The following is a 12,413-nucleotide window of genomic DNA, read 5'->3' as shown; positions in this document are numbered from 1 at the left end:
TCATCTTATTTTTCTATACAATATATTCAATTACAAAATTATTATTAGATTTAAAGAAAATAAATTTTAAATGCATTCATCAAATATAATTTTTGAAACTAATTTTTATGTCATAGTTTCCTTTTAGTTTGTACCAAAAAAACTTTATGAGTTTTGTAACAATTGTGTCATATATTTTAGATAGATAATCTTTTATAGCAATTACGTAGTAACAAAGTGAGAAAACAGCCCGCTATACGATAAATGCTAAAAAAATAATTATCGATTTTTAACATACTTTTTTAAAAAAAGTAAATTGTATATATCAAGCAACTATAATCAGATAAATTATTCTCAAATAAACAAATGGTTAACAGATCCTCACTAACGTGTTTAGAATGAGTGCACAACGTAACGCTTTGATCCAAGAATCAACAATAACATGCATATCATATTCAAAAACTGTTACTTCAATTCAATTTATGTATAAGCTTGTAACATCCGACTCAAATAAAGCATCATGTAATAAATTAAAATTGAATGTTCTAAGAATAAAGTTAAGCACATAATAATCGCAATAACTTATATTAGTCCATTTAAATATTTCTATTAGGATTGAAATATGTTTATCTCTTAAATCCTCAACAAAATTTCAACTGTCTTCTCAAATGAGAAATAATTTGGTATTTTTTGAACAACAAAAAAATATTCGTCTTATCTCCATTTTAAGAGTACATAATTTTAAATATTGTATTAAAGCTTTTTTAAAAATTTCCACTAAACAAAAGGTGATTTTTTTTTAATTAAAGCATCTTCAACAACCATTATACAACTTGGGGAAAAACACATATAGAGAAAAGTCTTAAAAAATTAAAGCAACTTCAACAATCATTGCACAACTTGTGGAAAAATATATATTGAGAGAAGATTAAAAAAATTGAAGCATCTTCAACAATCATTACACAACTTGTGGAAAAAAATATTTGTTTTTATTTGTTCATAATAATTATTTTATTTTTTTGTATTTGCTTGTTACAATTAAATTAGAATTTGTTGCCCGCACATGCGCGGTTTTATTATTTTAACTTATGACTGTGATTTTATTTGGTTAAATACATCACGACATATTGAGTTCAAAAATATCTAATTATCATCTTATCTTTCTATACAATATATTCAATTACAAAATTATTATTAAATTTAAAGAAAATAAATTTTAAATGCACTCAACAAATATAATTTTTGAAATTGATTTTTATGTCATAGTTTCCTTTTAGTTTGTACCAAAAAAACTTTATGAGTTTTGTAGCAATTGTGTCATATATTTTAGATAGAAAATCTTTTATAGCAATTACGTAGTAACAAAGTGAGAAAACAGCTCGCTATACGATAAATGCTAAAAAAATAATTATCGATGTTTAACAAACTTAAAAAAAGAAGAAGTAAATTGTATATATCAAGCAACTATAATCAGATAAATTCGTCTCAAATAAACAAATGGTTAATAGGTCCTCACTAACGTGTTTAGAATGAGTGCACAACGTACCACTTTGATCCAAGAAGCAACAACAACATGCATATCAAATTCAAAAATTGTTACTTCAATTCAATTTATATATAAGCTTGTAACATCCGACTCAAATAAAGCATCATGTAATAAATCAAAATTGAATGTTCTAAGAGTAAAGTTAAGCACATAATAATAGCAAATAGCTTATATTAGTCCATTTAAATATTTGTATAGTTAAATCTATTAGGATTGAAATATGTTTATCTCTTAAATCCTCAACAAAATTTCATCGATTTTCTCAAATGAGAAATAATTTGATATTTTTTGAACAACAAAAAAAATATTCATCTTATCTCCATTTTAAGAATACATAATTTTAAATTTTGTATTAAAGATTTTTTGAAATTTTCCACTAAACAAAAGGTAATTTTTTTTAATTAAAGCATCTTCAACAACCATTATACAACTTGGGGAAAAACACATATAGAAAAAAGTCTTAAAAAAATAAAGCAACTTCAACAATCACAGCACAACTTGTGGAAAATATATATTGACAAAAGATTAAAAAAAATTGAAGCATCTTCAACAATAATTACACAACTTGTGAAAAAAAAAATTTGTTTTTATTTGTTCATAATAATTTTTTTTTTCTATTTGCTTGTTACAATGAAATTAGTATCCGTACCCGCACGATGTGCAGTTTTATTATGTTAACTTATGACTATGATTTTATTTGGTTAATATATCAGGACATTGAGTTAAAAAATATCTAATTATCATCTTATTTTTCTATACAATATATCCAATTACAAAATTATTATTAAATTTAAAGAAAATAAATTTTAAATGCACTCATCAAATATAATTTTTAAACTAACTTTTATGTCATATAGTTTCCTTTTAGTTTGTACCAAAAAAACTTTATGAGTTTTGTAGCAATTGTGTCATATATTTTAGATAGAAAATTTTTTATAGCAATTACGTAGTAACAAAGTGAGAAAACAGCCCGCTATACGATAAATGCTAAATAAATAATTGTCGATGTTTAACAAACTTTTAAAAAAAAAAGTAAATTGTATATATCAAGCAACTATAATCAGATAAATTCTTCTCAAATAAACAAATGGTTAATAGGTCCTCACTAACGTGTTTAGAATGAGTGCACAACATAACGCTTTGATCCAAGAAGCAACAATAACATGCATATCAAATTAAAAAATTGTTACTTCAATTCAATTTATGTATAAGCTTGTAACATCCGACTCAAATAAAGCATCATGTAATAAATCAAAATTGAATGTTCTAAGAGTTAAGCACATAATAATCACAATAACTTATATTAGTCCATTGAAATATTTGTATAGTTGAATCTATTAGGGTTGAAATATGTTTATCTCTTAAATCCTCAACAAAATTTCATCTGTCTTCTTAAATGAGAAATAATTTGGTATTTTTTGAACAACAAAAAAAATATTCATCTTATCTCCATTTGAAGAATACATAATTTTAAATTTTGTAGGTGAATATAGATCAATTCACCTTCAAACAAGTCTTATCCTTCAATTTTTTATGCATTTTTTCCTTATTTTTATTTTCAACATTAGCAATTAGCAATTATTTAATTGGTTACTAACATTTAAAAAACTGAAAAAGAAACAATTTTTTATGCATTTTGTTATTTTGGTTGCAAAGATGTATATATCGCTGAAGGAATGAATCTTCATGTCAATTCAAATTTCGTTCAAATTTAAATTTTAATATCATATCAGTTTGTTGCTACAATAGATAAGATTTTGAAATACCATTAATGTGTGCACTTGATTTTCTTATTCTTTAGCCCATTATAATAAAAAAAATTAAAAAATCTACTAAAATATTTTCATCCAGAATTTTAATTTAGCAATCAATAGAAATAAATAACTACAATAATAATAACAATAATAAATAAGACACTCACCATATGAAACTTCTACATATATTGTGGGACAACATTTGTACTGATTTTTAAGAATCATGTCGTTGTTGCATATGGCAACATCAAAAAAAAACATATGAATTAGAAAGCAAATTCAATGACAATTTTAAGCAGAGATAACAAATTTGAATCTTTTGAAAATATTTACAGAGAAATTTTGATGATATTGTTGTTGAATGTGGGAACACAAACTAAATTTAACCTGAATAAAGTAGCAGTTTGTAAGGGATAAAATCAGTAATTTTTGTTTTTTCGCAACATGGCAGTTATTTTAGGCAGTTTTTTTTTCCCTAACTAATTTTGTTTCCGTTTCTTTGTTTAGGCGTTAGGGATATAGATTTTTTTAAAAAAATTAAGAAATCAATTCAAAATAATTTATAATCTGATAACTACTGCAAGTTTAAATTTGAATTCAAAATTAGACATGTATGCATCGTGTGCTTTATTGTTATTTTCAGATTTTAAAAAATATCTTATTAATATTTTGTTGATTAATTTTTAGAGTTTGTATATAAGTTGGAATGTAATAGGAAGTTTTGAAACTGCATTTAAATTCTTGTTGTGTTTTAAAATATTAATAAGGAAATATGGAAAAGTTTATGAATTTGTTTTTTTTATTTAAATATCGAATATTTCCTACATTAAATGGTTTTAAAAAAATAAATTTAAAAGTTATTTATTGAGGACATATGGGATTGTCGTTTTAATTAAAAAAAAAGTTTATAAATATGTTTTTTTAAATTTTTTTTTTGAATTAGTGGTATATTAAAAAAATCAGTTTTTTACTAATTTATAAATTGTATTTTTAAAAAAATCTGTTTTAAAAAATTCTGACAGTTTTTTTAGTGATTGCAATTTTTATTTTTTATTTTTAGATTTTTATATTTTAAATTAATTTTAATAATTCACAAATTCTTTTTCTGTGGTGCTGACACGTGAAACTTTTTCTTCTCCTATTATATATAGATAGATTTCAGATTTTAAAAAATATCTTATTAATATTTTGTTGATTTATTTTTAGAGTTTCTATATAAGTTGGAATGTAATAGGAAGTTTTGAAACTGCATTTAAATTCTTGTTGTGTTTAAAAATATTAATAAGGAAATATGGCAAAGTTTATAAATTTTTTTTTATTTAAATATTGAATATTTCCTCCATTAAATGGTTTTAAAAAAATAAATTTAAAAGTTATATATTGAGGACATATGGGATTGTCGTTTTAATTTTAAAAAAAGTTTATAAATATGTTTTTTTTTTTTAAATTTTGAATTAGTGGTATATTAAAAAAATCAGTTTTTTACTAATTTATAAATTGTATTTTAAAAAAAATCTGTTTTAAAAAATTCTGATAGTTTTTTTAGTGATTGCAATTTTTATTTTTATTTTTAGATTTTTATATTTTAAATTAATTTTAATAATTCACAAATTCTTTTTCTGTGGTGCTGACACGTGAAACTTTTTCTTCTCCTATTATATATAGATAGATTTCAGATTTTAAAAAATATCTTATTAATATTTTGTTGATTTATTTTTAGAGTTTCTATATAAGTTGGAATGTAATAGGAAGTTTTGAAACTGCATTTAAATTCTTATTGTGTTTTAAAATATTAATAAAGAAATATGGCAAAGTTTATAAATTTGTTTTTTTTTATAAAAATATCGAATATTTCCTACATTAAATGGTTTTAAAAAAATAAATTTAAAAGTTATATATTGAGGACATATGGAATTGTCGTTTTAATTTTAAAAAAAGTTTATAAATATGTTTTTTTTTAAAATATTGAATCAGTGGTATATTAAAAAAATCAGTGTTTTACTAATTTATAAATACTATTTTTAAAAAATTAAATCTGTTTTCAAAAATTCTGACAGTTTTTTTAGTGATTGCAATTTTTACAGTTTTTTAGTGATTGCAATTTTGATTTTTATTTTTAGATTTTTATATTTTAAATTAATTTTAATAATTCAAAAATTCTTTTTTTTTTGTGCTGACACATGGCACTTTTTCTTCTCCTATTATATATTGATAGATAATTTAGGATTCATTAAATTGATTACAATTGTCCGCAATCCTAATTGTGCATATTACATAATATCAATCTAAATTTAATGGAGCGGTATTATTTTAAAAAAATCCAAACATACCAAATCAAAATTTTAACAACTCAAGTTTCAATTGATTTGGAAGAACGAGCTAATTAGTCAAAAAAAAAAATATCGATGAAATTTTTGGAGGACTGTAGCAAAAGGCTTCTTTGATTTTTCTCTTGAGCCATTTTTGTCCTTTAAATGGTGACACAACTTAGAAAAATCCAGCGTATGCTATTGGTTGTGGTAATGGTAGTTAGGGTATTAAATGTTGTTAGCTTATATGTGTCCACCATAGGTCAATGGACTAGGTTCCTTGACAAAGTTAAGAACATTATCGAAAGTAATGCTTAAAGTAAAGGACAAGGATGTTTATGTGGAAACCTCCTTGCTCAGAAGATAAATGTTGAGAGAGAAGACTTTTGCATTTCAAAAATCATGTTTGCAAAAAACTAGGTTATTTCTTATCAACGTGATCAATATAAGATGGATAAACGTAGCCTAGTGAAACTCCATTGGCTGAGAACTATGCACCTCATTTCCTGTGCTCACCAATCACCACAGTTGTGGCGGTTTTATTGTTGTTCCATGTTGTCTGTCTTGTATGTCTGTCGCTCATGGGATCAGGTACCTCTACCAGATCTCATAGTTTATTAAATCATCAATAACTTCATAATATAATAAATACTATCTAGTAATTATGTTTTATCATTTACCCTACATATTTTTTATAATAAATTTATCATGCATCCTACTTTTCATGTAGTTTATCCTTCAAATTATCGATGTGTGACAACATGTAGTGACCGAAAAATAATATATTCTACTAAACATTGTATTCATCAAAAAGATAAAATACAATATAATACAACACACCATCATATAATATAATATAATCTATATCTATAGCTATATTACCTTAAAAGCATAACCTCTTAACTTGAATGTTAAATTACTAAAATATCCCTAACTTAGGTTGTGACTTTTTCAACGAGTTGACTTTTTCAACGAGTTGACTTTTTCGATGAGTTGTGACTTTTTTCAAAGGGTTGTGATTTTTCGATGAGTTGTGACTTTTCCAAAGAGTTGTGACTTTTACAAAGAATTGCGACTTTTTCAATAAGTTGTGACTTTTCCAAAGGGTTGTGAGTTCTCGAAAAGGTTATGACTTTTCATATAAGACACAAAAAACACTGTTATATTATAAGTGGGAAGCTTCCAAGTCAAAAGTTGGATTACAAAAATATCCCTATAAAGTCATAATAGTATGGACAAAAATATAAATACACATTAATAATTATAATAAATACGATCATTTTCTTTAAATACTATTATTATATATTTATGGACAAAAATATATATACACATTAATTATAATATATACTTTTCCTTAAGTCCGCCAATAATTTCTTAACATTATTGTACACAAATGTAAATTTACTATACAAGTTCATATAGAAAAGCAACTGCACATTGGTATGAATACAGAAGGACAATATTTACTATACAAGTGATTCTTAAATTAAAGTTACTGCATATTCATGGTATGAATACAAATGGACAATCACATTTATATTTAATAAGTGTAATAACTCTTCCATTTCCCCCTAATGCATGAAGATAACCACAGAAGCTAAATAAATTAATATTCCTCCATTATTCATTAATTAATGCACATTATCCTATATCACATAGTTGTGATTGAAGTGGATTCTTTTTATCTAGCTATTGAAAGAAATGTAAATTTAATTGCAATGTTCTTTTCTAACCCCCTAATCAGTTGAATTTCACTGCTTTAAAAATAATAATCTGATATTTTATTATCATACTTGAATTTATGCATATTATGTGGTTTTGTTATATGCATACAATAGTTTAGCACTACAATATTTGCTGTTAAATGTGATTAGCAGAGGAAAAACTACAAACTTTAAGGTTTACCTTTTGCGATAGAGAATATATTACTAAAACAAGAAATTTTTGCAATGTAAGCTTGAACTGCTTTTGTTAGTCTTCATCTATTTTGTTTAAGTGGTTTTATTCTATTCTAATATTAATAATGATACTCTTTTCTTTAGATTTTTGAAGTCCTTATGATCTTTATATTATAAATTACTAAGCACAAAATTTGTATTATTTTTATCTAAATGACATGGTTATTCGTATATTTGTAAAGGCATGTGTTTGATCCTTCAACTTCTATGGTTTGCGTGACTTGAAAGTATAACAAAGGCCATAACAGGTTCATTGTCTTCAATTTATTTATCCATAAGAGAGAAGAAAAATATTGAGGAAGGTGTACAAATCAAATACCAACTATGTATTTACATTAATAATCAAATTCATCATTTTGTGATTTCCTCTAAATTATCTTTAGCAAGTATAGTTTTTTTTTTCTTCTCAAAAATTGGGGGTGGGGAAGGGGAAATGGGGGAGAGGATTACAATGTGTAGACTCAAATCTTCTCCAACAAGGTGGAAGTTCAGATAACCAACCAACTAATCTACTAAGATTTTCCTTAGCAAGTTCGGTTCACTGCTTTAAACATAGGATATTTTGTATGTAATATTTATTTTGTATACTAAAACATACTTCTAAATAATATAACCACATAGTTTTATTTTGAAAATTACTTATTAGAATAGAGTATGAGAATACCTAATTGGTTGTTTCATATTTTATCTATCTATCTATATGTATGTATATTGTTCTACAGTAGAAAATAACAAAGTTACAAGTTGAATTACTAAAATAATTTTAAGTTTTTGGATAGATATTAATACCTGTAAAAGGGCTATGTTTTATTCAACATGCATTATTCTCTTAGCATTAATGTACAAAAACGTCAAGTAAAATGAAAGTTAATGTATATTTATAGGAAATCAATAGCAAATTTATTTTCAATAAGAAGAGTTTTAGATAAATGCTAACGTGTAGAAATTAATATCTTTAATAGTAAAGAGTAAATCCATGACAAAGTTAATATAAGATTTTTGGAGACAATTATAGCCATTATCTAAATTTAATAGGATCCCAAATTAATAGCAACTTAATTTTTTGTGCATTTATCCTTGAATGATCATATTTGTGAACCGTGGAAAGAAAGTTTACACATAGGAAAGTAGAGAATAATGAGCTAAAGGTGAAAATTTATTACAATTATTTAGTTATAATTAAAGTAGTGTATAAAATCATTATATCATGACATTTTGGTTAAATATAAATATTAATTCAAGAATACTAATAGCAAATAAAAGCTAAAAAAAATTGAGAGATGGAAAAACATGTCGAGTTGATGAATGTCGAAATTAGAATAATCATCTCATTCACCTTCTATCACCTTTAAATTTCATGGTTGTACGCTATAAATTTGGTTTAAAATACTTAAGAGTATGTATGCAGTTTAGTTATATATTATTATTTTTAGTACACATTAAGTAATGACATATGTTACGCATACACGTGCAAAGCACGTGCCCAAGACTAGTACATTATAAAATAATATATAGGAATCATCCAAACAAAGTGTAAGTCAAGAATCAAGATATAAGCAAGACTGCCAAAAATTGGACGATCAATACGAAAATAAGTATATAATGCACTACTTCTTTGCGGGCATATGCATTGGTTAAAAACCAATGGGGGCGTGTTTGGTACAACGAAAGTTATATTTCATCCTAAATGATTTTCTAAGAAAAATATTGTTCTCCAAAAATATTTGTTTAGAAAATGTTCTATGATGTTTAACCCGGTGAGTGAAAGTAATTTTTTAGAAAAAAAAAATATATATAAAGTTTATTCATAATCATGTCTAAGTATTAATCAAAGTAGTATGAAAACAACAGTGAGAAAAGTTATTTCTCCCCTTTTAATAGAAAATTACTAACAAACATGTACTCCATGTATGTACATGTTTCCCTAGGAATATAATATAACAATAGCAATAATATATTCAGTAAATTAAAGTTCCATGAGTAATGAGGTGTATGTAGACCTTAACTCTATCTTTGTGGATAGAGAAATTGTTTTCGAAAAATTCTTGGCTAAAGAAAATAATTCTCAAAACATATTTGAAAGAAATGTGAGAGGCAAAATAGTTATGAATGAAAATATGTTTGCCAATGAAGATTCAGTACCCCTCGCTACTTGTTATCGAATTTAGTTAGACAAAGAGGAACTGAAAAAATATTAATCGAACTTGATTGATGGTTGGAGAAGCCAAGTTGATGAAGGTGAATGTCTTCAAGCGACAACTTCTTCTCTGTTGATTTAACACAAATATTATTAATTTATATAAAAGATAAAATGAAGAAATGTTATGTAGGACGATTGGGATTTGCTTGTATATTTAGCTTTCCTATTATCAAATACGCTTCACGTCTTTCATCCTCCTTCAGCTTTCGACAATTATTAATATGAAAACCTTTAATTAGAGGCATGCCACTTGTGGCTAAATCTTCAATTATCCGATCTACATGTTTGGTTAGTGCTACCACTAATACCAACTATAATGCAACTCTTGACAGTTATAATTCTCTAACTTTTACGCTTTGACACTGCAAGTATATAACTTCTTTGGTCCAAACTATTTTTTTTTGTATTAATCCATGATTGGATGTATGTCCGTTAGAATCCTCTGGGAATTTACATCCAGTTTTAATCAAAAAGAAACAGAAAGCTGTATTTTTTTTAAGAAAAAAAAAAGGAAACTATATCGAAGTAACCACATCCAAATGACATATTGGGCACGTGTTAGCACGGGTCATATCTATCTAGTCTAGTAGTAGAAGAAACACTTTCAACATGGTTGTTTCTAGGCATTAAGTGAAAAGATCAAGGGTATTATGGTCCTCAAAGATACTGCAAGTTCAGCTTGCAAAGAAATATTGTACTGTCAGCCTTNNAAGCTCTAAACAAATCGAGATTCCTTAGGTTTGGCAACATTCCCAAAATAGGCATTGTATCTTCTGGCAGTCCTGAGAACCTCAGAAACATCATTGTGATAGAATTTGGAAACAGATGATTAGGCAGTTTCTTTATTCTCCCACTTAACCACAATTTCTAGAGCTTGTCACAACTATTAACAAATTCAAGGGATGGGAGTGATTGACCACCTCTACAAAACAATGTGAGAGTGTTAAGGTTTTTCAAGCTGCTAATGTTGTTTAGGGAGTAAGATTTCTTAATATCATCCATCCTTAATTCTCGAAGATTGACTAAATCAAATGGGGTCAACATCTTTCCATTGATCACAACCAATACCTTTAAGAACTTGAATACTTGTGAGTTTGCTTATACGTTTCAGAGGTTCTGAATACGGAGCAACTAAATGTCTTAGATTTATTAGGTCAGCTGTTTCGGGGGGTAGGTGGCATGAACCTGATTCTTGTATAGGGGTAAAGTTTCTTCATAGCGAAAGCGTCCATGGAACTATACTCTTGAAAATTATTATTTTTTTAAATGAAATTTATATATTTGTAAACTAGGTAAAAAAATATTATAAGTCACACTAATTGATAATTCAAAATGTTTAAAAGATCGATGAAAAACTTACGGTCAAAGATAAATTTTTTTGAATCTCGAAATCTGAAAAGTGTCGCATAAAATGGCACAGAAGGAATAGTTCAAATGAATTTTTGTTTTACTATTAACTCATTTTTCTCATTAGGTTCCTAACTCCAACCAAACTACTCCTAAAAATTCTTTCCCCTCTCATCAAGCGTTTTGCCTCTCTCTCTGTATTCTTGATTTTCCCTCTTTCACTCCATTGGATTCTCAATTTTCTTTTGGGTATTTGCCTTAAAGATTTTCCCTTCTCGTATTTTCTTGAATTGGGAGTAACCCATTTGAATTTTCGACTTTGTATCTGATTTTTTGGCTTAAAAATCGATTCTTTTTGTCAAGAACTGAAATGGGTGTTGGAATTTCTGTGCTTATAGGCCTAAAGTCAGTAACTTTATTCATATTATTTGCAACTCTCAAGAATTATGGATACCCATTATTGTCAATACCTTGTTTGTATGCATCATTGGTATCTTTATTGGTAGCATTAGNCTGGTTCTTGTATAGGGGTAAGGTTTCTTCACAGCGAAAGCGTCCTTTACGGGCAAAGATATGCCAATATTTTAGTTTTGGATTTGCATTTTATTAATATTTAAATTAATTCAATTAAAAGGGGTGTGCATCACTTTCCTATTAGAATTCTTGGGTTGGTGAGAAAATTGGTCAAAATGGTCTCTTTACAACGATACTTATTACTTTTGTGGGGTAATAGGACACCCGCATAATTAAGGTGTCTTTTGAAAATTTGGGATAACTTTAATGGTGACTTTATGTCTTTTCGCTATTGTCTAAACCATTTTCAACCCGCTCATATTCAATCCAACCAGTAGTGGAGCCATATGAAGTTGAGGGGTGTCCGTCAAAAAATTACATTGTGTAGCTAGACTAAAAATATTTTTTTATGTATATATATCACATATTGACACTCCTTGACTTCTACGCGATTTTACTTCTTTATATTTTGACACCCCTTTGTCAAAGTTCTGGCTCCGCCATTGAATCCAACATGTCCATTTTGAATCACCGTACAAGACCTTGTACGCTAGAAATGTTCACAAGAAAATTGACTCCTCGATCTGATGGATATTTTTCACTTGCTTCTTGATCTTCAAGCTTTGATGAGTTAGTGATGGCCTCTGATATCCAAAATCCAGGTCTTTCGATAGAGGTTGAACGATCATGTAACACCCCGAAAATTCTACCTCAAATCAGACCATGAAAAATTTATGCAGTTTGGTTCCACGAAAGGCATCTACGATCCGTAGAGGTATCTACAGACCGTATCCGTGGAACCATGCT

This window comes from Solanum stenotomum, chromosome 2 (assembly GCF_019186545.1).
Source record: "Solanum stenotomum isolate F172 chromosome 2, ASM1918654v1, whole genome shotgun sequence".
In the NCBI taxonomy this organism is placed as follows: domain Eukaryota; kingdom Viridiplantae; phylum Streptophyta; class Magnoliopsida; order Solanales; family Solanaceae; genus Solanum; species Solanum stenotomum.
The sequence above is the reverse complement of the archived record's forward strand: the minus strand, read 5'-3'. Positions refer to the sequence as shown.